At 34.4% G+C, this 27,957-nt stretch overlaps 1 long non-coding RNA gene and 1 other non-coding gene across 2 annotated transcripts; one reads left to right on the top strand and one right to left on the bottom strand.

Annotated features, from left to right (window-relative positions):
* LOC121496617 lies at positions 1-27,957 on the top strand. Its single transcript, XR_005989282.1, has 3 exons — positions 1-220; positions 20,056-20,126; positions 27,107-27,957. It is a non-coding gene; the product is annotated as an uncharacterized LOC121496617 (long non-coding RNA).
* LOC121498284 lies at positions 19,973-20,079 on the bottom strand. Its single transcript, XR_005989681.1, has one exon. It is a non-coding gene; the product is annotated as a U6 spliceosomal RNA (small nuclear RNA).

Here is a 27,957-nt window from a genome sequence, read left to right as displayed (position 1 = left end):
CCTGTTGGAAACAAGAGGGAATTTTTCTCTAATATTTACTGTTGAAAACCTGGTCAAGCTCCTGGAAGTAAATCTCAAAATATTGTGATTATGTCCCTGGAGTTTTTATCTCTCAGAGTTTATTCATAAGGAGTCTCTAGTAATTTATCAATTACAGTTCATGTTGTTCTACCCTGGCACTGGTTCCTGCAGCAGTTTCTGCTTTTGAGTCTCCGCTCAGGTAAGCCATGATTTCATCTAATTACCTGTGTGTCTCTACAATCCTGGGGGCAGTGTTTTCCCCTGTGTCCTGCCCTTCTCACAGATTTGAGAGGAATTGTTGGTTTTTCAATTTGTTTAGCTTCTTTTTTTTTTTTTTTACGTGTTGATAGAACAGTAGTGACTTGCAGGCTCCTTACATGTGAAACTGAAAATTGGAAGTCATTCCATTTATTTTTACTTTAATTACTATATATTTAATGCATTCCTATTTATGTGGTTTATACTTTATTTTCATACTATCTTTACCATTCTTTTTGTTCATTTCCTTCATTGTTTGGAACTAGCAGATTGTTTTTTTCTCATTCAATTTTGAATATTTTTTTTGCAATTTGTCTACATTCTGTAAATAAATTTCTGCTGGCTATTGAATTCTTGATTAATAGTTTTTCTTTTTTTTTTCCTCGGCATGCCCAGGAGAAATCAGCTGTTGATATTTTAGAGAAATCCACTGTTAGTTCATTGTCAGTCTTTTGAAAGCAATGTTTTCTTTTTGGCTACTTATTACTTCTTTTTTGGTCATACCTATTTTTTTTTATTTCACCATGATATTTCTATGTGAAGAGTTTATTTACTCTGGTTCAGATTTCCTGGGCTCATTAAGTATGCTTAGTGGAGTCCTTCACCAATTCTAAAATATTCTCACCTGTTCCTTTTTAAAATGTTGCCTCTACATATTTTCTCTATCTTCACACTCAGAGATTTTGGATATGTGGTAAGCATTTTCATTCTTATTTTCCTGACTCAAATTCATTTGCATATTGTTCTTTGCTTTCTATCTGCATTCATGATAATTTTTGCAGTTTTATATTTTAATTAATGTCATGTCTAGTCTGCTCTTTAACGCATATATCAGTATTCTAATTACACACTTTCAATCATTATTTCAATTATACATTTTCATTTCTAGAAGTATGGTTTGGTTTTGTTATTTTTTAAAAATTTGATTGCTATTGCTGAAAGTTCTTTCATGTTCTAAAATATAATAAAATTTTTATGTGTCTGTTGATCTTGATATATGAAATTACTGTAGGTCTGAATTTTCTCTTTGCTGTTTCAGTTGGCTTTCACTGATTTTTTTGATGTTTCCCTCTGGTGTTAGCCACAGAACCAACAGGATGTGTGTGTGTGTGTGTGTATGTGTGTGTGTATGTGTGTGTGTGTATGTGTGTGTGTGTATGTGTGTGTGTGTACAGAGAGATTTTAAAGAATTTGGCTCATGTGATTACGGAGGCTGGGAAGTTCCAAGATATTGTCAAAATTTCAGAAATAGATTTAAAACTGCTGGATGACTGAAATATTAAAAAAGTATATTGTACACACATACACAACAGCTTGTGAACTGGTAGCCCTCAAACTGAATGTTCAATGAGACAGTCATGTTATTGAAGCAGCAGTGGTGTAATGTAAGTAGTGAGGAGGCAGTGGCTGTTTATTCTTCACAGTGATTGGCTATGACATTGGAGTTTTCCTAGTGACAGGGAATTGACTAAAAGTGGTTATCTCTTATCAGTTTTGGAGAACAGTTAACATTTTCTTTGTGGTTTTTAGAGGCATTAACAAGGAGTCGCCCAAGTTCTTTCACTCATTTTGTAAAACAAGCTAAATTAAGTTTTTTTGTTTCTATGACTAAATTGGTTGGTCTGCTCAGGGGATTTCAGGTCTGGTGTCCATTTGTGTTTGATTTTTAACAGTCTTCAGTTGGTGAGCTGGGGACATGGGAAAACTGATGGCATAGTTTTAACCTGCCTCTAAAGGTCTGAGAACCAGGAGAGCCATTGGTGTAAGCTCAAGGCTTAACACTCACAAAATTGAGACCCAAGGAGACTCATTTTTTAGTTTGAGTCCAGAAGCAGAAAAAGACTAGTGTCCCAGGTCAAACAGTCTGGCTGGAGGCTATGCCTCTCAGTGGTGGGAGGGTCAGGCATTTTTTTTCTATTTAGGTCTTCAACAAATTGGATGAGTGTCACCCACATTAGAAAGGGCAATCTACTTTATTCAGTCTATCAATTCAAATGTTAATCTCATCCCCAAAAGCCCTCACCTCATGGACTTACTCACAATAATGTTTGACTAAATACCTGGACAGGGCACCCTGTGGCCCAGTCAAGCTAACATTGAAAACATACCATCACATCCTTGTATTTAATTGTTTTTTTGCAATAAGATATGTAGTTTTCTTGGAACTTGATCTGTGGAAATTCTTTGAAATCTGGGATGAAGGTAGATTATTTAGAAAATATTTATTACCAATCTAGAAACAGGTGGAACATAAATCTTAAACATTTTTAGGCAACTCAGATGATATGAATTAGTTTGAAAACCCATGTGTTAAATGGCAGTGGTTTCAAATTCTTGAGAAATGTCACTCTTCTGTTGTACATGTAGCTCCAAGACTGACAGCTTACCCTATAGACATTTTAGGGGAGTGGGTATTTAATAACAGTTCACCATTTTACCAAGTCTGTTACTTTTTTATACACTTTCTCTTAGAGGAGAGTGGTGAGGCTGTGTTTATTTTTCTGTCTTTTGATGGGAAAATTCATCGGAATTAGGAAAATGCTCAAATGTGCAAGAGCAACTTCAGGTATTCCACTTCTCTGGGTGTCTTATTTTGCTCATTCCCTGACTTGACTTTCTCGCTGTATTGCCATCTCATGTAACTGTTTATGGTTTTTTTAAAATAAATTGATCCCATACTTTTTTGTTATTTTCATGGGCAGATTAAATCATATGTTACTAGCTGTAAGAGCATTAAGAGACATAAACTTCCAGTTATAAAATAAATAAGTCATGCAGATGAAAAGTACAGCATAGAGAATATAGTCAATAATTTAATAACATTGTATGGTGACAGATGGTAACTACACTTATTGTGGTGTAATGTATAGATAGAATTGTCAAATCACTATGTTTTGCACCTGAAACTAATTGTATGTCAACTGAACTTAAATGATAAAAAATGCTTTGTAATGCTAGAAATGAAATTGTTTAGTAACTAATTTTAAATATTCCATTTACCATTGATCTGTTCATTACTTTGAATGCCCTAATATAGCCAATGTATTTTATTTTATTTTTTATTTTTTTAAGATTTTATTTATTTATTCATAGAGACACATAGAGAGAGAGAGAGAGAGAGAGAGAGAGAGAGAGGAGGGAGGGAGGGAGGGAGGGAGGGAAGGAGGGAGGGGCAAAGGGAGAAGCAGGCTCCATGCAGGAAGCCCAAAGTGAGACTCAATCCGGGGTCTCCAGGATCAGGCCCTGGGTTGAAGGGGGCGCTAAACCGCTGAGCCACCCAGGCTGCCCTAGCCAATGTGTTTTAAAAGTAGAGTCTGACTTCATCCTTTAGTGATATTAGTATTACAAGTGAAGGAAAAGAAAACCCAATGAGTTCATGAATCAGAATATTTGCACCTCCTTTTAAGGGCTCTGTGATTTTTTTTTTTTTCCAACAAGCAAAATAAAATGTAATTAGTTTCATACTAGGGTAAGTAAAGAGAGCCATGAGATATGTAATACATATTAGCAAATTTTTTTAAAGGAAATAAGAATGTTTTTTTAAAAATGTAACAGTGGCATGCCCAAATAGGAAATGCCTCAGTCAAAGCTCTAGGGGTATGTTTACCAAATTAGCCTACTCACAGTAGGGCACAAAATCTATTCACTTGTTCTGTTTTAGGTTTCTTGTTCTGTTTAGGTTTCTTGTTCTGTTTTAGAGAGTTTTCTTTATCAATATCCCAAGGGATTTCTTAGTTAGAAGCTATTATTTGGACTGTAAAACCACATGTAGATGAAAAGTAAATAGATACTGATCTGTTAAACAACATATGCCGATACAACACAATGGATATAAATTAACAGTGTATGGCTGCAATGTGGTTTAGGTCTTTAATTCTAGTCCCTTTGAAAAGTGTATTGTGCAAATCCTAAGCATTTTAATCAGATAAATCCTCTTACACTGCATTTGTCTTCCTTTTCAGGCCAGTTCTGTGCCATTCTTTATCTTCTTCACGATGGCTAATGTGGCCCTATTTCAATCTGTGTGTGTTGTTAGTGTTGCTTTCATTAATACTGGAATATATTTAAGAGGAACGTGGGTGATTCTTTGCAGTTGCTTCAAGTTGAGGCTTTGAAATACCAATGGTGGTTAATTGATGTCTGCAAGTTTACTTTTTCTCTTCTGATCATTTGTGCACAGATCCCTATGACAAATCTCACATAGTTCACTCTCCTATTTTTCACTAAGCCTTCTGTAATTGCATGCTAATATTGAGGAATGCATTTTCTTGTGCTGATTCAGAAGGTTTTCATTGGTTTTTTGCATTTCTAGAACTTTTAGGTGAAGAATAACCTTATAATGAATCTTTTCATATGGGGAGGGGAAAAAGGCTTTATAGTGTTTTATTCCTTTTTTGAGTATGCCATTCTTTGAGAAGATAAATTTATTAGATTTCCAAGTGAGAGTCATTCTTCTATGTCTTGCCTGAGAAAAATACAGAATGATTTAAACTTTATATTCAGTAACTCATTTTTTTAAATTCTAGTGTAGTTAACATACAGTGTTGTATTAGTTTCATGTGTACAATACAGGGATTTAACAATTCCATATATTACTCAGTACTCATCAAGGTTCACCCATCCCCCTACCACCTCCCTTCTGGTAACCATCAGTTCTCTATAGTTAAGAGTCTATTTTATAATTCTTTTTTTTTCTTTCCTCTTTTGTTTTTTTAAATTCCACATATGAGTGAGATATTATGGTATTTCTCTTTTTCTCACTGATTTATTTCGTTTGGCATTCTACTCTTGAGCTCTATTCATGTCATTGCAAATGGCAAGATTTCATTCTTTTTTATGGCTGAATGATATTCCTTTGTGTCTTCTTTATCCAGTCATCTATCATTGGACACTTGAGTTGCTTCCATACTTTGGCTATTGTAAATAATGCTGCAATATTAAGTTTTTTTGATTGTTTTAATTTTATCATTTGATTGATAAATCAATTGATTTATCATTTGATTCTTTGGGTAAATACCCAGTAGTGCAATTATTGGATCATAGGATAGTTCTATTTCTAATTTTTTGAGGAATCATCATACTCATTTCCAGAGTGGCTGCACCAGTTTGCCTTCTTACCAACAACAGTACACAGGAGTTTCTTTTCCTCTACATCCCTGCCAACTCTTGTTTTATGAGTATTTGATTTAGCCATTCTGACAAATGTGAGATAATATATCATTGTAGTTTGATTTTCATTTCCCTGATGATGAGTTTATTCAGTAACTCTTTAAATAAATTGATATTAAGCAATCCAGGGACTTTGCCTAAAAAATAATGGTATATAATGTGAAAACATAATTTTTTTTTTCTGGTCTACTGAGAATGTTTGATGGATGTTTGGATTCAAGAATACCGTGAATAGAATAAACCTATTATCATCTCAGCTTTTCATGGTCCAAACCTTAGGAACAACCACTCTGAGTTTACCCTACATCACACCAGAAAGTAGCTAACTGGAAAGCCTGTACTTTTATTCTTTTACCATTTCTACCTTACCAGACTTCTTAGCTACTAATAACAGAAACTCTCACTAGCTAAACAAGAAATGCAATTATTTTAAGGATTGTGCTCTCAGATCAACAGGAAGCCTGGAGAAAACCAGAAAATTTTCAGGACCCTTGTCATGTTTACACCTTACACACTGCTTTGATTGGAATCTTGTTGCTGTTCTCACCTCTATTGACTATTCAATTTTGCAATGCTGATCTTTCAGCTTTGTTTTGTCATGAGTTACCTCCCAAAGTCCTGGGACTTCCTAAGGAAGATAGAGTTTTATAGGGAGGTGTAACTTTAACATGCGTACAATTAAAGGGAAAGTTGAGATAAAGTATACAAAATAATGAAATATGTGTTTAGATTGAGAGATAAAGAAGAGATACATTATGGTTAAATTTTTATTGTGGCAAATTCATGAAACAGATTTAATGATGGCATTGGTTATGTATAGTTTATATCATATTGCCTGCTTATCAGCTACTTTTAAATTTGAATAAACGAAGCACTGTGACCTCAATTATAATAAAATTGGTCACTTTTGCCAGAGTGACAGTGCTATTGCATTTTTCATTATAAGTCCTTTTTTTCTGTGGATTTATATCCTGTGATGTTAATTTGTATGAAGATGAAAATTGGCGTTAAAAGCAGTTCAGTTCATATGAAAATTTATTTCTAAAAATTGTTTAAATCAGTATTTGCCACAGAGCAATAAACTAAACCATAATTCATCTAAAAACTTCACTACTCTTCCAACTAAAACAGAAATTTATTCCAAATAATAAAATTTTACCAGCAGGTAGCCTTTCCTCCAGGTTAGTTTCTTTTGGCATTAAAGTGTTAATGCTATAGTTATTTTATATTGAAGCACGTTTGCCTCTAAATAGGTCTATGAAAACTTTTCCCAATTATTATTCCAGAAATGAACAAACCAATTGCTTTTTCTTATTTACTTTTTATTATTTTTTTAAATAGCATTTCTATAACATATTTATAAAAGTGTTTATATGGGGCCCTGGGAAGAGGGTCTGCCTTTGACTCAGGTCATGATCCCAGGGTCCTCGGATGGAGCCTCACATTGGGAATCCTTGCTCAGCGGGGAGCCTGCTTCTCTTTGTCCCTCTGCCTGCTACTCCCCAGCTTGTGCTCTCTCTCTGTCAAATAAATGAATAAATAAACTTTAAAAGAAAAATGTTTATAAATCTAATAATATAAGAGTACTCTGCTACAAAGTGGAGAGTGTTTACTTAGGTTTAATTGATATGTAATATTACATAAATTTAAGGGGTGCTGCATATTGATTTGATGTATTCTAGGGATGGGAACAATTAAGATCTATTCTCTTAGCAAATTTGATGTCTATAAGAGTTTTATATCTACAGTCACTGTACTGTGTACCAGATATCCAAGACTTATTTATTTACTTAGTTGTGATTATGTGCACTTAAAATCATCACTTCTACTCCCCTGCTCCCTTGCCCCTAGTAACTACCATTCCACTTTTTTTTAAGTTTGTTTCTTTTTAGATTTCACGTATAAGAATATCACATGGTATTTGTTTTTCTCTGACTTAGCTCACTTAACAAAATGTCCTCAAGTTCCATTCCTGTCATTGCAAATAGCAGGATATGCTTTTTTCTCATGGCTTAGTAGTATTCCATTTTGTGTTTGTGGCATGTGTGTATGTATATATTTATGAATGAATAAAGGAGATATGGCGTACATATATGCAAAAATATGTTTGTGTATATATTTGTGTAAGTATGCCATGTCTTCTTTGTTCATTCACCCATTGATAGACATTGAAGTTGTTTTTGTCTTGGCTATTGTAAATAATGCCACAATAAAGAGTGCATATATCTCTTTGATAATCTGTTTTCATTTCTTCTGGATACACACCCAGAAATGGGATTACTGAATTATATGGCAGTTCTCTTTAAAAAGAAAAAAAAAAAATTAAGGAATCTCCATACTGCTTTCTATAGTGGCTGAACCAGTTTACAACTCCATTAAGAGTATCACCCCATATTCTCCACAATACTTGTTATTGTTTGTCTTTTTGATGATAGCCATTCCAAGAGTTGTGAGGTAATATCTTGTTGTAGTTTTGATTTCCATTTGCCTGATCATTAGTGATACTGAGCAACTCTTCATATACCTGTTTGCCATTTAGATACCTTCTTAGGAAAAATGTCTGTTAAGTTCCTTTACCTGTTTTTTTAAACAGGATTGTTTTTGAGTTGAATAAATTCTTTATGAATTTTGGATATTCTGCCCTTATCTGATGCATATTTTGCAAATATTTTCTCTTGTTCCATATGTTGCCTTTATTCTTTTTCTTTTGCCATGCCAATGCTTTTAAGTCTGATGTAATTCAACTTTTTCCTTTTTTTTTCTTTTGTCATTTGTGCTTTTGGTGTTCTATTAAAAAATATCATTGCCAAGACCGATGTTGAGAAGTGTTTTCCCTATGTTTTTCCAGGGGTTTAACTAAAACTTTTTAAGGTAGCATGGACATTTGAACAAAATTAACTCTTCCATTCAATGCACATGGGATTTCTCTCATTTGTTTTGTGTCTTCAAATTCTTTCAGTAAAGTCTTTTCTCATTGTACAGATTTCTTACTTCCTTAGTTAATTTATACCTAGGTATTTTATTGTTTTTGGTGTTATTGTGAATGAGACAGTTCTCTATTTCTTTTCTTTTTTTTTTTTTTTTAATTAACTTTTATTGGTGTTTAATTTACCAACATACAGAAAAACACCCAGTGCTCATCCCGTCAAGTGTCCACCTCAGTGCCCGTCACCCATTCCCCTCCAACACCCGCCCTCCTCCCCTTCCACCACCCCTAGTTCGTTTCCCCGAGTTAGGAGTCTTTATGTTCTGTCTCCCTTCCTGATATTTCCCAACATTTCTTTTCCCTTCCTTTATATTCCCTTTCACTATTATTCATATTCCCCAAATGAATGAGAACATACACTGTTTGTCCTTCTCCGATTGACTTATTTCACTCAGCATAATACCCTCCAGTTCCATCCACGTTGAAGCAAATGGTGGGTATTTGTCGTTTCTAATTGCTGAGTAATATTCCATTGTATACATAAACCACATCTTCTTTATCCATTCATCTTTCGATGGACACCGAGGCTCCTTCCACAGTTTGGCTATTGTGGCCATTGCTGATAGAAACATCGGGGTGCAGGTGTCCCGACGTTTCATTGCATCTGAATCTTTGGGGTAAATCCCCAACAGTGCAATTGCTGGGTCGTAGGGCAGGTCTATTTTTAACTCTTTGAGGAACCTCCACACAGTTTTCCAGAGTGGCTGCACCAGTTCACATTCCCACCAACAGTGTAAGAGGGTTCCCTTTTCTCCGCATCCTCTCCAACATTTGTTGTTTCCTGCCTTGTCAATTTTCCCCATTCTCACTGGTGTGAGGTGGTATCTCATTGTGGTTTTGATTTGTATTTCCCTGATGGCAAGTGATGCAGAGCATTTTCTCATGTGCATGTTGGCCATGTCCATGTCTTCCTCTGTGAGATTTCTCTTCATGTCTTTTGCCCATTTCATGATTGGATTGTTTGTTTCTTTGGTGTTGAGTTTAATAAGTTCTTTATAGATTTTGGAAACTAGCCCTTTATCTGATATGTCATTTGCAAATATCTTCTCCCATTCTGTAGGTTGTCTTTTAGTTTTGTTGACTGTATCCTTTGCTGTGCAAAAGCTTCTTATCTTGATGAAGTCCCAATAGTTCATTTTTGCTTTTGTTTCTTTTGCCTTCGTGGATGTATCTTGCAAGAAGTTACTGTGGCCAAGTTCAAAAAGGGTGTTGCCTGTGTTCTCCTCTAGGATTTTGATGGAATCTTGTCTACCATGGACTTTCTTCAGAGAGTTAGAACAAATTATTTTAAGATTTGTGTGGAATCAGAAAAGACCCCGAATAGCCAGGGGAATTTTAAAAAAGAAAACCTTAGCTGGGGGCATCACAATGCCAGATTTCAGGTTGTATTACAAAGCTGTGGTCATCAAAACAGTGTGGTACTGGCACAAAAACAGACACATAGATCAATGGAACAGAATAGAGAACCCAGAAGTGGACCCTGAGATGTACGGCCATCTAATATTCGATAAAGGAGGAAAGACTATCCATTGGAAGAAAGACAGTCTCTTCAATAAATGGTGCTGGGAAAATTGGACATCCACATGCAGAAGAATGAAACTGGACCACTCTCTTTCACCATACACAAAGATAAACTCAAAATGGATGAGAGATCTAAATGTGAGACAGTTCTCTATTTCTTTTTGAGATGTTTTGTTGTCAGTGTATAGAAATGCGACTGATTTCTATGTATTGTCTTTTCTACTCTTTAAACTGTTATTTACAAATAAATAATTTTGATGTATGAATATCTATTTGCATAATTCTGTCACTACCAAATTAACTGGTCAAGACTGCATTACTACAAGGGAGATTTTAAAAGTAAATCTATAAAAATTTTATTTTTTGGAGGGTGGGGATATGTCATAGTTGATTTTTTTTTTTTTCTTCTTCCCAAACCTGCATGTTATTAATTATACTTATCATTATTGGCTATGAGTTGTTCTAGAACTATAAAGAGTTAAGAAAGAATAAAAAATGAAAAGGGATCTTTCCAGCACCCTTTACCATGAGCTAAACTGGATAACTTTCCCTTTGAATTTTCCAATTGTTCAGATTTCACACTTTGAGAAAGTGGTAAATTCATGGATAGGAATTTGCTTCACTATGTGGCAGCATTATTGAAACTAGAAATGTCAGCTATTCTTATCATTGAGAATCCCTGCCCTCCATAGCTTTTAATGTTATATATATATAAATCACTTTTTTCTTTTCCTTTCTTTCCTTTTTTTATTGATTAAGTTTTGAATAGACTTATTAGAAAAATATTTTGATTTCACCAGGTGAATATCACTTATATGTGATGTTTGGGAATTTTTGGAAATATTCCAAAGAGACTCTTTTTAGGATGATTTTATCTGTTGGTAGTATTAAAGAGAACCCCTGGATTTGAAATATCTGGTTTCTTTTTTCTTGACATTGTTGTCCCCAGCCTGGTCAACTGACTAATAAACAAAAAATGGGGACTGATCCTTCTAGACTAGCATTGTCCAATAGACAGTAATTACTTGAATTCCAGAGATGTTTTAAAAATGTAAATTACTGGACACCTTGGCGGCTCAGTGGTTGAGCATCTGCTTTTGCCTCACGTCGTGATCCTGGGGTCCTGGGATCCCGTCTTGCATCAGGCTCCCTGCAGGGAGCCTGCTTCTCCCTCTGCCTATGTCTCTGCCTCTATCTCTCATGAATAAATAAATAAAAATCTTTAAAAAAAATCAGATTACTGGAACTCACATAAAAACTTCTGAATCATCATCCCTGGACAGAGATCCTAGGAATTTGCATACACCAACAAGAAAACAGGAGTTTATGTCATGGATTATTCAGGAATTCTAATATACTTTTCAGGAGAGTTTACCTCAATCTAGAATAGCGATAGCATCTCTGGTCTCTTTCCAGTGCCTTACTTTATACTCTCTAACCTCTTGCTTAATTTTTTAATATACTTATTGCTACCTGACTTGATACTCTATACTAACCTTTTCAGATTTTTTCCTTCCTTACTGTAAACCTGATGCAAGCAGGAACTTGACCTGTTTTCTTCTCTTTTCTCCTCCTCTACCTTCCTCTTTCCTCTCCTCTCTCTGAACTGAATGCATATACTGGGTCTGAAATGGAGTAGGAATTCATGTGTCCGGGCTATTTTATTGCCATAATTATTTTATTATTATAAGACTGATATTAAAGTTGTCTAAGTACTGAAAGTTGTTGCTTCTACAGAATGGAAATTAGGCCTTAAAAATACTTTTCCATTTTTTATAAGTTTTGTACATTGAACATGTATTATAGTACTTTATAATTTTAAAATACATGTAAAGCATGCGTCAGTTAAAACCCATTTCATTTTAACATGCAATGTAGATTTCCATCTCTCATTGTCTTGTGCAGATATGCTGTTATTGAATCAGATGAGCACCAGGTATATTCCAAAATTCTCTAAGAATACAATGGGAAAGAGAATCACAGATGGTTTTTCAATTCACCACAAGGGAACTAAACCAAACTTTGCAGATAATTAATGTAAGGTTTTATAGATAAAATAATTTTATGAAATTTTTTCTGCATTTAGAATGTGTAGTAAAAAATAAACTTCAGTTTTATTCATGAGGGCCACATTCTAAGAATGGGGTGACTCCTGGAAGCGAATATCTTTTTGTGTGGCTTTTTAGATCAATTCAAATGCAGCTCACATTTCCATCTCCTGTATTCACATTTCTACTCAATATTTAACTGATTATACCCAGACATAATTTCTAAAGGCACACTGTGAATAATGTTGCTGTTCTCATTCTCAATGCATGATTCACAGGGAGATAAGAGCATTGTTCTCTGCATTTGGGGACCTAGGTGGTTTGTCCAACTGTGCATAATGCATACTTTGCCACTTGGTAGAGAAATAAGATGTAGGCTATACTGGTAGCTGTTTTGAAATATGGCAATCACTACAATGATTATTTTTCTATAAAATTGGCAGTCAAATACAGAAATGACCATGTGCGTGCATGCATACATAATGCAAATGCCATTTAAAAGGTTCCATCACATTTTTATAATTTTTTCAAATTAGCTGCTCAGAAATGGTAATAAGACTGGTTGTTTTTAATCTTCAGAATATTAACTGTCACAGACGTTTAGAAAGTGATAATCCAATGCTAAGCAACTAAGCTGGGTTTTCTTAGCTAGTACTTTAAAATAACACAATATTTTCAGAAGGAAATGGATCTGAAATGAATTCTCTTTACCTTCATTCAGGAATCTGACCCTTGAAAGAATGAAGTCAGTGTAAGTAGTTCACATGGAGATGTAAGGGATTAAACCTAAAGCATATAGTTTGAAAGTAGAAGAAAAAAATATAAACATTTATGAACATCTAAATTTTGGTCTAGGGAGTATCGTCTGCATGAAAGGAAAACTGCTAGTTGGGGTATCAGTCAACTAGAATCCAGACTCCTCTTTTCTGTTAACTGGGTTTGTGACCTTAGGCAACCTAGCAAACCTTTTTGAATCTCCATTTATAACACAAAAATCTTGTAATTAGACTGAATTGATCAGGTAAAAATCAATTCACTCTCCTATACAATTTGCTCTTGTACCTTGAGGAATTAATTATATATTAAATATTTTTATTTGTTCAGCTGAGGCACAGTACCCATGTGGATTAAGTTTGGAATTCACGTCTGAACCTTTACTCAGCAGAGTTGTTAAACAGCACAAGAAAGCTCCATAAATTTACCTTCTTTTAGATATAATCAACCAATTTGGAAAGAGTGATAATAACAAACTTCTTCTCTCTTCAAAGAACTCAAGAGTTAGTAGGATCAGTAATAACTACTGCTGGGTGATCTGTCATTGCTTTTTAGAGCACAACCATCAAATACCTTGATCTTGGCTAGATCTACTGAAAGTAAAATGGAATCAATAGTTTCTCATTTGACTTGGTTGTCAACTTTACAAATTCATCAGAATACTACTAACTTCTCTTTTCAATTGGCTCTGTAGAAGATGCTTTTCTGAAAGATGGCTTAATCATAAAAAGGCTGTAATTTGAATCTCCAAATTGAAATATAGTGTTATGCATACAGTAGGCTTTCTTTGAGCTTAAGAACTTTTCTTTAAGTTATTACACACAAATGAATAAAATACACACCACTTAGTAACTATAAAGTGAAAACCCAAGATACAAACATTTATTTTTTTTAAATTAATTTTTATTGGTGTTCAATTAACCAACATACAAACATTTAGAACCAGAATTAAAGCTTTGCCAGCACCTCTGAAGCCTACCCCTTCAATGTGGCCTTCTCTAATGAAAACTCCACTTCCCACTGTTAGTCCTGTTGTGATAAACACACTTTATTTTTCTTACAAGTTTCCTTCCAGGTTTGCATCCCTAAAACAAACTGTATAGACTCATTAATAAAATATTAGATTCTTTTTTTCTGCTTATTTTTCTCAACATTATTTAATGCATCTCAAGTTACATGATGTCATGGTTTATTTTTTGTTTGGTTTTTGGTCGGCAATTCTTAGTTGATGGAATAGTTTTAATGCGTTCTATTATAGATGAACATATATGCTGTTCCAGCTTTGGGCTATTGTAAATAACGGTGCTATGAACACTTGTCTATGTTGTACACTTTACAGCTTGAACATCTATCCTTGTACTTATCTGCATTAGAATCTTAGGAATGGAATTGCTAGAAAAGGGATTGCTGATAGATCTTGGGAGATTCACTTAATGAAGATATTTGGGACTGGAATTTTCTTTTGGGAGGATTTTATGGATTCATTTGCTTTATTTAAAATTTTTTAAATTTAAATTCAATTTGTCAACATATAGTATAACACCCAGTTCTCATCCCATCAAGTGCCTCCTTAGTGCCTGTCACCCAGTCACCCCATCACCCCACCCACCTCCCCTTCTACAACCCTTTGTTTGTTTCCTAGAGTTAGGAGTCTCTCATGGTTTGTCTCCCTATCTAATTCTTCCCCACTCAGTTCTCCTCCTTTCCCTTATAATCCCTTCACTATTTCTTATATTCCATGTTGATTCATTTGCTTTAATCATTAAAGGACTATTTAGCTCTTCTGGTTCTTTCTGTATATGTTTGGAAAATTAAAATTTTCCTCAGAATTTGTCCTTTTATTTAAATTTTAAAAAGCACTAGTTTAAACTTGCTTTTATACATCCTCTTGCTATGTGTATGCTACATAAGAGGATGTGTAGCATCTTATGTTCCTCTTTTTCATTTATCATACTCCTTTTTGAGTTTTTTTATTTTGCTCCTCCCCCTTTTGATGCATCTCTCCAGTGCTTTGTCAATTTTTAAATTACTCTCCAAGGAGAGGTAAGTGCCTGGCTTTGTTCCTTTCAAATTTATATTTCTCTATTTCATCGTGTTTTTCATATAGCTCCTTTTCTTAAACTTCTTTTGGTGTGGGAAGCCTGGGTGGCTCAGCAGTTGAGCGTCTGCCTTCAGCTCAGGGCATGATTCTGGAGTGCCGGGATTGAGTTCCACATCAGGCTTCCTGCAAGTAGTCTATTTCTCCCTCTGCCTATGTCTCTGCCTCTCTCTCTCTCTCTGTGTCTCTCATGAATAAATAAAGAAAATCTTAAAAAACAAAACAAAAAACAAAACTCGGTGTTATGGCTTTTCTTTGTAGTGTATTGACAGATGCCTAGTGTATTCATCATAATATTTGTTATTAGCATATGCATTTGAGACTGCGTTGGCTTCTTTTATTTTATTTATTTTATTTTTTAAGATTTTATTTATTCATGAGAGACACCGAGAGAGAGAGAGAGAGAGGCAGAGACATAGGCAGAGGGAGAACCAGGGGGAGGCTAATGTGGAACTCGATCCCCAAACTCCAGGATAATGCCCTGAGCCATCCAGATGTCCCATGAGTTGGCTTCTTTTAAAGATATATTTATTATATCTAGAGAGAGAAAGTAGGGGGGGGGCAAAGGGAGAGGGAGAAAATCCTCAAGCAGACTCTGAGTACAGAGCCTGATGTGGGACCTATCCCATGACCCTAACTGAAATCGAGTTGGCTACCCCACCAACTGAGCCATCCAGGTGCCCCTATGCTGGCTTTATAATGTGCTGACTCAGCTAAACTAAGTAATATTGCCCAGCATTCCCCTGTATATTTTCAATTAGAGTGGACCACAAATGATTCTTGTACAAGATTCAGAGGGCACTCTCATTTATGTGTGGAATTTAAAAACTTATAGAAACAGAACTGACTGGTGGTTGTTGGGGTGCAGGGGTGAAGAAAATGGGAGAAGGTGGATAATAGGTAAAGACTTCTGGTTATAAGATAAATAACTCCTGGAGAAGTAATGTATAGCATGCTGACTATAGTTAGCAATACTGCATTGTATATTTCAAAGTTGCTAAGAGAATGGATCCTCATAGTTCTCACCACAGGAGAAAAATGTAACTCTGTGTGGTACCAGGGTTAACTAAGCTTACTTCAGTAAACATTTTACAATATATACATATCATGATGTTGAACATCTTAAACTAATACAAAGTTATGTGTCAATTATATCTCAATAATGAAAAACTCAAAACAGAACAAAAGTAAAGATTTGGAGGGCAGTAGTGAGGCAGTAGCTCATTTGGGAACTTACATATTCACATTTTGATTACTGATCTGATTTGCTTCTCTAAGGCTGGGCAGTGGCTGGATCTGAAATTTGCCCACTTTCTCCTGGTTACTCCTTCAGCTTCTTGGGTGCCTGAGTCAGGTGTTTGCATTTGGTTGTTAAAAACCCTGGTTTCTACAAGGCCACCTATGCAACCATGGCCAAAGACAGCAAGAGCTGATAGTTTCAGTATTGTCTCCTGGGCTTGTGAGTTCCAGCTGTTTTCACTGTCTTCCAGCTTCCATCCGTTTCCTTCTCATTTGCCTGCCTTAATGACAGTACACTGTAACATCGAATGCAGAGACAGAGTCTTCCAGACCCAGCTTTACTAGCTTCTGTAATTCTATGAAGTCAAATCTTCATAATAATTCTTAATATATAGAGCCTGTGATTCTGTCCTGTTGGTTGATTTCTGACAGGTATAGAGAATATAGGTTTTTGTTCCTCCAAGTTTTTTTTTAACTAAAATATATTTGACATATAACACTGGGTAAATTTAAAGTATATATAACATGTTAACTTGATATGTTTATATATTAAAATTGCCATTGCAGTAATAATTGATATCTCTATCACACTGCATAATTATCTTTTTTAGTGGCTGAAATAATTAAGTTCTGGTCTCTGCAAGTTTAATTATAATACAGTATTGTTGTCTATATTCACTGTAATGTGCATTAACTCTCTAGGGCTTATTTACTATTCATTGCAAGTTGGTACCATTAAATAACATCTGTCTTATTCCCCTACCCCCATTCCCTGTGGCCACCATTCTATTCTTTGTTTCTATGACTTCAATTTTTTTTTATTCTACATATAATTGATATTGTACTGCATTTGTTTTTCTCCATATGACTTACCTCAAGTAGAATGATGCTCTCAAGGTTGTTGCCAGTGGCAGTATATCCTTCTTTCTCATGACTGAATAATATTTCATTGTGTATATATGTGTGTGTGTATATAAAAAATGTGTATATGAGTGTGTGTGTGTGTGTGTGTGTGTGTATATATATATATATATATATCATGTATTCTTTACCCATACTTCTATTCTGGGCACTTAGGTTGTTTCCATATCCTGGCTATTGTGAGTGTTTACTCACAACTTTTAATATGCAAAATCATATCATCTGCAAATAGCAACAATTTTATTTTATTCTTTCCTATTTGGATGCCTTTTATTTCTTTGTCTTGCAAAATTGCTCCAGCTAGGATCTTCAGTACTATATTGAATAAGAGTCATGAGAGCAAACATCTTTGTCTTGTTCCTAATCTTAGAAAAAAAGCTATCTTTTTCCATTGTGTATAATATTAGCTTTGGGTTTGTCACATGTGGCCTTTATTATGTTGAGGTATTTTCCTTTTATACTCAATCTGTGGAGATTTTTTTTTTCTTAACCATGAAAAGATGTTGTATTTTGTCAAACGATTTTTTTTTTGGCATCTATTGAAATGATCGTGTGCTTTCATTCTATTTATGTGATGTATTATATTTATTGATTTGCATATATTGAATCATCCTGGCATCCCAGGGATAAATCCCACATGGTCATAGTGTATAATTCTTTTAATGTCTTCTTGAATTTGGTTTGCTAATATTTTGTTGAATTTTCACATCTGTATTCATCATGGATATTGGTCTGTAGTTTTCTTTTTCTCTTTTTTTTTTTTTTTTTTTTTTTTGTAGTTTTCTTATACTGTCTTTATGTAGCTTTGGTTTCAGGGTAATGCTGCCACCCACCAGTTTTGTATCTTATGTTTTGTATCTTATGTTTTGTTATATATTTAGTTTTGATTGTAACTTTCTTTGATTCATGACTTTTCTACATATTTTTAATTTCTAAACATAAAGATGCTATTTTGTAACTGATTTCCTATTTACAATGTCAGAAAACATGTTCTATATGATTTAAACTTCAAAAAATTGTTGGTTATGGCTACTATATGATGAATAGTTCCCTGAGTGTTTGAGAATAATATATGCTCTACAGTGGTTTGTTACACTGTTGTATATATGTCCACTACATCAAAAATTTAATCATGTTTAATATTCTATATTTTCTTGATTTTTCTATCTGCTTGTTTGTCAACTGTTGAGGTAGTTTTTTCCTAAATTTCCCACTTTGTGTATTTTTATATATCTACTTATGTTCTAAAAATTTTTGCTTTGTGTATCTTAACATATCTCAATGACATTTTATTAATACATTTTTGCATCATTCTTCCATGGTGTAGCCACCTACCATACCTTTGATCCAACCTCTTTCCTGAAAAATTTTTTAGATTTTATTTATTTATTTATGAGAGAAGGAGAGAGACAGAGAGAGAGAGAGAGAGAGAGAGAGAGAGAGAGAAAGACTAGCGGACTTTGCACTGAGTGCTAAACCCAATGATAGGCTCGATCTCAGAATCACAAGATCGGGACCTGAGCTGAAAGCATGACTGAGCCATGTAGGTGCTCCTCTACTGTCACTCTGAATATTACTTTTATATTTTTCAGTGATCTCAATATCCATGTAGATTTCCCTTCGAATATCTTTACCATTCTTGGTACCCTCTGTCAGTGACCTTGTCTTCTATCTTTCCTCAGGGAACTCCTTTGTCTTAATTACTGGGAATAATTCTTCTACAATATCAAAAGCAAAAAACTCTATTTTTTTTGGGGGGGGGAGGGACCATCCGCATCCCCACCATCTTTCCAGGTCACTTCCTCTAATAGCCCTAATCCAATAATCTCTTATTTCATCTTTCCATCTCAATTTCACTTTTCCTTAAACCAATTTGGTCCTGATTCTGCTTCTTACATAACTTATATTCATGTTAAATCGTTCTAAGCACTATTTACTATTTGTGCCATATTCTCTTGTCCTCTACCTTTATCTTAATTGCTTGGGTTAATATAACCTTAGTTAAATCCAAGTCTCTTTCTTCTCCATGCCTGAATGTACTCACCTAAGTATGGTTGGAGAAAAATAACAAAACTATGGTGACTGGTCTTCATTTAAATCTGTAATCAATAACCTCAGATGGGCTCTTTTAATTGCTGTGAAACCCTACATTTGTCTATATTATTCTCTCTCTCCTGGACAACTTTTTCATGCTTCACTTCTTTTTGTACCTCCACTTTCTCCTCCATATTCATTGTTAGTTAACAATTTTGTTTCCCGTTTCACTGTGGAATTAAAACACTTAAAACTGAAAACAACAACAACAACAAAACATTTAAAACTGAATGTCCAGGGATCCCTGGATGGCTCAGCGGTTTAGTGCCTGCCTTCCACTCAGGGCGTGGTCCTGGAGTCCTGGGATCCAGTCCCACATCAGGCTCGCTGTATGGAGCCTGCTTCTCTCTCTGCCTATGTCTCTGCCTCTCTCTCTCTCTCTCTCTGTCTCTCATGAATAAATAAATAAAATCTTAAAATCTGAATGTCCATAATAAATAGAGTCATTATAAAAGCAGACATCCCAACTCTCATATTATTTCTCTTTAATTGCACTTGCCTCACCCAAACCCAATGGCGGTTAAATCTAACACTCTGAAGACTCCATACTAGTGCCATAGTAGATTAATGTAAGTAGAAAAACAAAGATCCATGCTGACTCCTGTCACTCTAAATGTGTGACCACATGCCCATCTCTAGCGGGATCTCTGCTAATGCCCTTAGTGCTTTAGTTTGTTTTCTCTACTATCCCATACTCTGAGCTACTTATTTCATATCTCTTTGTCCTCAAATCTCTCATATGCTCTCCTTTTCCTCAATCTTAATAACCCTGCTTTTTAATTCATGAAACCAATAATCAGAAGAAAACTTTCTTTTCTTTCTTCTTCTTTTTTTTTTTTTTTTTTTAATATGGAACACTTCACAAATTTGCATGCCATCCTTGTGCAGGGGCCATGCTAATCTTCTCTGTATCTTTCCTATTTTAGTGTATGTGCTGCCGAAGTGAGGACGAAAACTTTGTTTCCTGCCCCCAAGTATGCCATTCCTTTCACTTAAGGTCAGAAACTCACATCTCATTTATTTATTTATTTATTTATTTATTTATTTATTTATTTATTTATATTTTTTTTATCACCTAAGAGCTCTACTATTGCAATTATCCTTGCTGTGTTGTGAAATATCAATATTTCACATTCTATTGGATTATTACAGGAAGCAACAAATATGTGGCCTCACTCTGTAACAATTATGTATTGGTTGTTCTTCCACTTATAGCAAACTCTCAAAGTCTAATTTACATTTTCCTCTCCCTTCCCTCCTTCTTTCCTGAGTATACTCTAGGCAAGGCTTTTTACTCCTAGTATCCCATTGACATGTTCTTTTTTAATATTAAGGTCACATGTCCACTGTATTGCCAGATTTGATGTTCCTTCTTCCATTTTTTTCTTGATCAACCTCTAAGCAAAATTCAGGTTAGCTTATAACATTCTTTTCAAAAGTTTTTTTATTTTGCTCCCGCCCCCCTTTCCTTTTAAGGCTTAACGTGCTTCTAATTTTTCTCCTTTCTCATATAAGGATAAATACAAGTTGAAAAAAATAATTTTCTTTAACAAAAAAAGGAAAGAGACTTCCCCACTTCATGCTTTTCTAAGCACATTATTTATAAAACAAAAACAAAAACCTGTAACTGTAAATTCTTTATTTCTTTGAAATGCATGTAACTCTTTTTAGTGGCTCTTGCCAGTTTTAAGAATCAGGAATATCTTACTCAATAAGCAGAGAACTGTCTCTTAGAAATACTGAATATTGAATATTTCCCAGTTTCTGTGGGAGGGTAAGACCCTAACTTCAGTGGATGCTTTGCACCAAGTTGCAAAACTACCTCCTAAAAGATTTGAGAAACCTCTTTTTCCATTGGATAGAGCCAATTAGGTAACACAGATGATCACCCCAATTATCAAGTAAATCTAGAAGGAACTATGTACAACAAATGGTACTATTAAGTACTCTTACTTGAAGGCTAGTTATTGTTTATCCTACATGTATATAATAGGCTGTATCTACTTGGCTATATAATAGGATGAGATTTCTTTGTCTTTATGATCTCCTAGTGGATTGCCTGTGATACAAATCACACTCTCGTATTTAATGTTTATTCAATAATAAAACTATTTTGTCCTCTATCCTTGTGGAGAAGATTTTTGGGTTGGTAGGATAGTTTTAAATTATATTTCCCTAAACACTCAGTACTTCTCTTTTTGCCTATTAATGTTGGGATGCCTCAATGCTTCTTTTTTTATTTTTATTTTTTCCTTTTTCCATCTTTACTCACTTCTTAAATAGTCTTTAGTTCACTGGCTTTAAATATTATCTATACATTAATGTATTTGATTTTCTACACCTAACCAATCTCCCCTCTCCCTCTCTCTACTATAAATCTATAAATATCTTTTATTTGATGAGTCCACTTCTATGTCCTATCCATGAATGAACCTTTTTTTTAAATAATTTTTTATTTATTTATGATAGTCACACACAGAGTGAGAGAGAGAGGGAGAGACACAGGCAGAGGGAGAAGCAGGCTCCATGCACCGGGAGCCCGACGTGGGACTTGATCCCGGGTCTCCAGGATCGCGCCCTGGGCCAAAGGCAGGCGCCAAACTGCTGCGTCACCCAGGGATCCCCATGCATGAACCTTTATAATAAGGTTATCTTTATTGTCCATCAATGAACTATATACTCAACATAAATCTGCTTCTTCTCTTGTGTTTCCCATCTTAGTGAAAGTCATCATTATTTACAGGTTACAGATTTTTTTGTTTATTTTGTTGTTTATTTTCATATTCCACAAAATATATCTTATAGGTCTGCTTTCAGAAAATATCTGAAATTTTATTACTTACATATGTCTCATTATTACTCCCCATTTAACATTTACATTGATTTCCGCCCCCCTCCCCCACTTCCCTCAGAAAGAAGGAAGAAGAGAAAGGAGACAGGAAGGGTGGCTTTAATAAACCAGAGAGCATACAAAAGAAGTGGAAGGAAAGATTCAAAGGTTAAATTCAAGATGTGAAATCAATAGTGAAACATGGGAATTGTCTATGGTAAATGAAATTGTGATAGTCCATGGTATGGCTCTGATAGAGTTATGGAATAAGAAGATTTTAAAATTATAAGGAAGCATTTATAGTTTGCAAGCAATAACTGTTGAAAGGAGCAGAAAATGAGGATTGAAAAAGGTGTAAGGAGAACCTAAACAGATTTTTCCAGAATTCATGGGGAAAAAAAATTTTACAAGTTGAACAAATCAGAAGGACAGTGTTGAATGCTGTTTGAGATTAAGATTATAAACTTAAAAGAGTTATGATCAAAGTTTGGAATATTACAATGGAAAATGTTAAGCACAAAGTCAATAGTAGGCACTAATAAGAATATAAAGATAAATAAAGTCTCTTCATTTAAGGGCATGGAACTCTATTAGAGAGGTAAAATGGAAATATAAATAACTCAGAGACAGTATAAGAATTGCTATGTTTTAGACTTTCAGTCAAACTTATGAGAGATCTGGAGAGGAATATTCATTGTAGGGCCAATGAGGAAAACTCAATGGAAAAAACAGGTTTTTTGTGGACTCAAACTCTGAACAATTTGGCAGGGTAAACCAGTGGGCAGTCCAGAGATAATACAGGTTTAAATATGGATAGGAGAAACATCAAGGTATAAAAGATAAGAATTTGCAATTTCAATTGTTGGTGTGCAAGAATTGTAATATTTAAAAAATCCGTTTATAATCTTTTATATCTTGGGCTGAGAAAGAATTTTATCTCAGTCATTTGTGGATGTTTTTCCTTTAGTTGTGTCTTCCTATTGAAACCTGAGGAAGAACCCCTGGGATCATTGCTTCTGAGACACCTATTGCTTTAATCAGTCTTTCAGATCCTATCGTTGATCCTTTTGATTTTTCTGCTGTTCTTGGGGTACAAGTGAGTTTGACAAGGCTGGGAGAAGTGATTGCAGGCGGAGAGCAAAATAGTAACATCAGTATTTTTATTGATTGTTAATGTGACAATAATACAGCATTATTTTGGACTACATAAAATAAAACAGTAAAGTCACATAATTCAATAAATTTATAAGAAAATCATAAATATCAAATTAAATATTAATCTAATAAAACATAAAGTATATATTATCATAAGCTGATAAAATTAATGATTAAAATTTTCCAAAATATCAGTACTACATGAAAGTGAACAAAATTTAGTTATCATAACTCATTAAAAGGATATAGTATAACTCAATTCCTCTGTAAAACTCAGATCTTCTAAAAATTGCATTGTGATTATTATTGAGCCAAGACTTTTTTTGTAAAAAATACTTCCTTCTGTTGGAAAAGAACTGTAGTCTTCATCAGCGGGAGAATTTTTAGTAGCCTTTATAAACTAATTCTAAATATTTTCCCTGGAGTCCCTTACTTTTAAATTATCGCAAGATCTATTGGTAACATTGAAGACATTTTTTTTAGCGCCACCTAAGAATACAATGCAAAGTGTCAATTTAAATACCACAATGCTAATATTTCACTTGTTCAAAAGGTCTTTGAATAATGGCAATAATTATGCTTTATAATATGTTTTTTTTTGTTGTTTTTTAATAGAAGGTGAATGCTTATTGTAATGTGTATAGGTGCAAATTCTCCTGGGCTTTGTTTTGTCTTTTCTGCACATATTGACCAGATAGGTTATTGATTTCATTATCAAGATATAAATGATTTAAATATCAGGTTCTTTCAAACATAGAAATAATTACATTACATCAAAAGGTATTAAAATTTTAGTACATAATGCTTGGAATTCTAAACACTATCTAGCAGTGTTGTGAATTGGCTCTATCTCCCCCTAATGGCACCAACCAGTTATGATCTCTTTGTTCTGGTGACACTTCCAGCCAATATACCTTAGTACTTAGATTCTCAACTTCTTGGTCCCCTTTTCTGTATGATCGAATATCTTTTTTTCCTATCCCTTCTTGTTCTTGGACTTTTACTGTTATGTCTTCAGTGATTTTAGGATTTTCAAAAGATAGAATCAGCTTTCGTTTTCCAGGTCCAAAAAGGCACAAGGTAAGAAAATAGTGGGTCTGACAGTCTGCATGGAATGAGAGAAAGATACAACACACAAAACACGTTTGTATTTCAAAAAGTTCCCTATCACAATAGAAGCAGTTAGAATTGTCATTAAATCCATTATTATATTAATTTTCTTAATTAGAATCTGTATTGCTACATGTATTAGTGAACTTATTTTTTTGAAGTATGTTGTCTAAATGTTTAATATCAACAGACTACTTGGGACTATAGAGATTGCTATGAATGTGTGTTATTCTATTTATATGTTTATTTAGAAAGAACAATGTAATGTACGTAAAGTAATATAATTCTGTAAAAGTAAGGTAAAATATTACTGTAATTAATAAAGCTAGAGAAGTGAACATTTGTTTTAGAGCTCTACTAAAAGTCATCACTGTCCTCAACTGTGAAATGGAATCTAAAACTTTTCTGGGGGTAGGAATTATATTTCTAATATTGAGAGAATCTAACATAATTTTGGTAGGGCATATATTTTTAATAAAGTTTTTGTAATGAATTATCAAGTCAATCAACAAATTTCCTATTTCAAAAAGATCTGTAAACATAATTTTTTAAAAGATTTTATTTATTCATGAGAGACACAGAGAGAGAGAGAGAGAGACAGAGACAGAGGCACAGGAAGAGGGAGAAGCAGACTCCATGCAGGGAGCCTGATGTGGGACTCTATCTTGGGACTCCAGGATCATGTCTTGGGCTGAAGGTGGTGCTAAACTGCTAGCCACCCAGGGATCCCCCTGAATGTTCATTAGAGAATAGTTAGGGAATAGTTATTAATTAAATGACTACATGAATTAATAAGTTTATACCTAAATTGCTAATGTGTGGTTTCCTTTATGTTATTGCAAATCATCTTTATTATATTGCAACATAGGCTGACAATGATATTACCCACTTTTGTATATAAGGGAAAGAGGATGTGGAGACATAAAATATTTTACCTAGAAGTGACCTGGTGGTAGAGTTGGGAATACAATCCAAGTTTTATGCCTCCATGTTTAGAGTTTTGCTATCATATAGTGTCTTTTGCAGGTGAGAAGTTATTGTCATTCCTTATAGGATTGTAACCTTGATACCATCTCTTATGAATTTTGACTCTGACTGGTTTCAGTGATTGAATCTCTCACTAGCTTATAAATACAGTGGGAGAAAAATAGTTAATATCTGTGGACTTTACTAGAAAGACTTAAGGTTACTTCTGATGCCAATACTTACTGATTATTTAGGCAGACTACTCAACTCTAGGCCAGAAAGATAATACCAAACTATTACAAAGCTGTTTTGAGATGAAATGTGATAATTGTAAGAGAAGACAGTAAACAAGTAACTGTAAAGTAACTTGTAGTAAACAAGTGTTAAGGGCATTTTATTGGAACACCTTAGTCTTATTTTGTTAGTTCATCACCACTGTCTACTTCTTCTAAGCTTTTCTCTTTATTGTGTAAGAGAAGCCTAAAAAGTATTTTCTACAATTCTTTTCTCCATGTGGTTCTGAATTAGTCCAATCATGAGAGGCACTTAACTGATATTTGGATGGTGAAGAATTGGCAATATGTGGTGAAGAGTACTAGTGACAAGTACAAATTCTCTCAGGGAGGAAAAAATATAATTTGCATGGGAAATGAGAATAATCTTGAGTATTGAGGAGCAATATTGGGGAGTATTGGGGCTATGATAGAAATAGAATTCACTGAATATTTCATGTTCTGCTATTCTTTCACATGGTGGGATAATGCTAGGATACCGGGTAAGACCATATGTTTAATTCTGACCAGTGAATTGTAAATGAAAGTAACTCCTATCTCCTCAAGGTCAAGAATTTAATTGCTTCTGAGAGTTCACTCCCCTGGGTTGTGGCTAGCTCAAGATAGTAGCTACTCTAAAGCTTGGTTATCTGACTGACTACAGTGAGCCTTGCAGATTGTCAGTGGGCATGTATCAGGAGCAAAAAACAAATTTTAGCTTTTTGTGGTAATGTCTTCCCAAAGAATTCATGTTCTAATCTGCAACCTGTAAATATGTTACCTTATGTAGCCAAAGACATTATGCAAATATGATTAAGTTAAGGACCTTGACATGAGAATATTATCTTGGATTATCTGGATGGTCCTTTTGTAATGACAAGTGTCCTTAATATGTCCATGGAAGCAGAGGTTGTATTGATATGATTGTTGGCTTTGAGGATGTAGGAAGGAGTCAAGGAATTCAGATAGCCTCTAAAAGTTGGGATAGGCAAAGAAATGTGTTTTTGTTTTTTTGTCTTTTTTTTTCCTAGAATCCCCAAAATATTTTGAGCTCAATAAAACTCATTTTAGACTTTTGACCTCAGAACTCTGAGATAATAAATTTATATTGTTTTAAGCCACTATGTGTGTAGTGATTGTTAAAGGAGCAATAGGAAACTAATACACTATTATAAGCCATTTGAAGTTTGAGATTGTTTACTACATCAGCAAACCCAGTCTCGCTAGAATTCTTACCTTTCTTTTAAAATGGTCAACACTAGTATTAAAATAAACTTAAAATTTCAATGATGATTTTTCATTGGAACAAGCTTTATAATCTTTCTCTAGTTGCTTGTTTTGGAAGGGGAGGTGAATCAGGGTACAGATAAAATTTTAGATGTTATTATTGATTACATATTTTCTATAGTACATAGGACTTCACTTTGAAAAGCAATAGAGTTCCCACTTTAAAAATTGTCAGATGTTGCTATTTTAGAATTTCAGTGTTCTTTTCACTTTTAATTTGCTTATAAAATGTAGAATAAATGTTCATGCCTCAGGATAAGATGCAAAGATACAACCCATAGATACTATGCAGAAGATAAACTAATACAGTGACTTTACTAACAAGTCTATTTGGTGACAGTATATTCTTTCTTCCAGAAGATAAAAGTGGTAAACTGCCAAGGAAATTGTAATGTTGGAATCAAAGTGAAATTTCACTGAAGAACTCAGCTATAGAGTGTCACACATGAAAAGGGATTAGAAGCTGAGCTATCACGAAGAGATGAAAAGGTATTTTCCGAATGTGTTTCTTCTTATGTGAACTTCTGTGTGGAATCTAGAAGTGACTAAATTGATGCAGTAGCTAGAAATCTGAAAAGGAAAACAAGAAGGAAAGCATCATTTTCTGAGATTCAAGAATTTCTCCTTAACTCAAGCCAAGAGCTGAATGTGAGAGAAGGGTTCATATCTGAAATTATTGCACTTAGACCTAGAATCAAGTAAAATGCCTGCTATCTTTGATAATGTTAGAATCCATGTACTTATAGTAATAGTTCTTATTATTTATCCCTGTATTCTAATTTTTATCTGATATCTTCATCAATGTTTCCTTCTCTCCTTGTTTTTACCTGTGTACCTCATGCATACACGTATGCATGCACACACATGCACACACAAGACTATGTATATGACTACGTGTGCATTTTGATCATTTCCCAGGTATCTGGGAACATTTATTCAGTTTCTCTCCCTAGAAGTACAAAAGGAAAAGAAGGTAGCTTTCTCTGTGGTTCCCATAAAATACTCTGCAGATTTTTTCCTTATGAGGCTACTATCATGCAGTGTGTCTGAAAGTGTTGGGAATGGCCATTCTCCTTGGCTTTCACTTCTGACTCCAGGTACAGGACACAGAAAGTCTCTACATTTTCTCAATATTTTCTCTGTCCTTCAGTTTTGAAAGCTTGCCATTCACATCAATGTTCTAAAGTCTCTGCATACCTGGTGGGTGA

The sequence above is a fragment of the Vulpes lagopus genome, chromosome 8 (assembly GCF_018345385.1).
Source record: "Vulpes lagopus strain Blue_001 chromosome 8, ASM1834538v1, whole genome shotgun sequence".
Taxonomy (NCBI): domain Eukaryota; kingdom Metazoa; phylum Chordata; class Mammalia; order Carnivora; family Canidae; genus Vulpes; species Vulpes lagopus.
Note: the sequence above shows the minus strand (reverse complement) of the source record. Positions and strands in the feature narration are given on the sequence as shown.